This window comes from Cryptomeria japonica, chromosome 7, assembly GCF_030272615.1.
Source record: "Cryptomeria japonica chromosome 7, Sugi_1.0, whole genome shotgun sequence".
Taxonomy (NCBI): domain Eukaryota; kingdom Viridiplantae; phylum Streptophyta; class Pinopsida; order Cupressales; family Cupressaceae; genus Cryptomeria; species Cryptomeria japonica.
The window spans coordinates 810,825,927-810,827,508 of NC_081411.1; positions in this window are offsets into that span (position 1 = coordinate 810,825,927).

Sequence of the window (1,582 nt, forward strand, 5' to 3'; positions counted from 1 at the left end):
ATGAACAAAAGTGACAATGATTACTATTAGTGATAATAAGTCATAATGCAGCGATCAACACATGAAAAGGTGGTGTTGGGAGAGTATGTAGTTAATGAGCTGTGGAGAAAATCATGGAGATTTATGAACATATTGGATATATGAAATCATGGAAATACAATAGCTAATGGTTGTGGCATTCCTTTGTCTATTGCCCTTGTCTTCAAAGTGGAATGAAAGGATGAATATGGCTATAGATCATGCTGTAGCAGAAGCCATGTGTGCCATCGTATGTGTTTCAGACAATGTTATAATGAAAGCTACATGCTTTGATTTTATGCAAGTATTGATGTCAAAGATGATTGAAGACTAGCCATTTTTATTAGTTCCCAAAATAAGAAGTTATAAAGGCCAGTCATGTTGAAGGCACATATATATATATTTGCCATGTAGGAGGTCGATGTCTATTGAGGAAAGTAACGACTTAAGACACAAAGGCTTAAGACACAAAGGTTGAGGACAAAAGAACAAAGCGACTTATGATAATAAAGATTGTGCAGCGATTTAATTCTTATATGTGGCGATTAAGTTTCATAAAAGAACTGTGGACATTGATCATAAGACAAGCGATATAAATCAAGGAGTAGCGATGAGATCGACTTCATCCATGTTCTATGTTTGACAAAGTTAACTAAAACTGACAAGTAAAGGTAGCGGCTTCATAAATGGAAGATGGCGGCTTCATAAATTTGAGAATAGATCTTCGAGCAAAATTAGGAAGAGAGTTATGATAAATTGTGGATTCATCATCCGTTGAAATAGCAACATTGTCAAGGTGGAAATTAATATTGGTGAGGTTGGTGTCTCATATTGAGAGTTGGTGCTTCCAGTGGGTTGGTGCTCACAAATTGAATTAGGTGTTGGTGTAGGTACAAATTTAGAAGTGGGAGTCGGTGCTTCCAATGAGTTTGTGCTTACAAACAAAGTTAGGGGTTGGTGCTTGTAGTAGGTTGATGCCTACAAACATTGTAACAGAAAATATTCATATATAAGCATTTATTGCTGTGGTTTTTCCCATTAGAGTTTCCACGCAAACTTCTTGTTTTTGGTGTTCCTATTTGTTAAATCTTACATATGTGTTGAGTAAGATTCATACCCCCTGCCCACCAGTATATTCGTGTGCTATTCCAATAGATCCTTTCCCACAAACATTCATATATGCATTGGTAGCCATGAAGTTCGATTCAAAACATTGATGTTAAAAAAATTCACAGAATCAAATCCAAAAAACAATAATAAGCTATTATTCTTTGACCAACAAAATAAATCCCCCATCCTCTAATTTAATTTCCTAAAATAACAAATACAATTTTCAAAACATAAATACCAAAAAAACATTATTAGTCCAAGCTGATTAACTTATTTACATCAATGCCATTATATTGAGTTAGTTTGCAAATTAGTGGAAGTTTACTTATTTTTGATGAATATGTGTGTCAGAATCTATTAATAAGAAAATATAATACATATATACACCAAAATATAAGGCAATCATTTTGAGTCTATTGGACACATGACACCATAACTTTTTTTAACACACTCA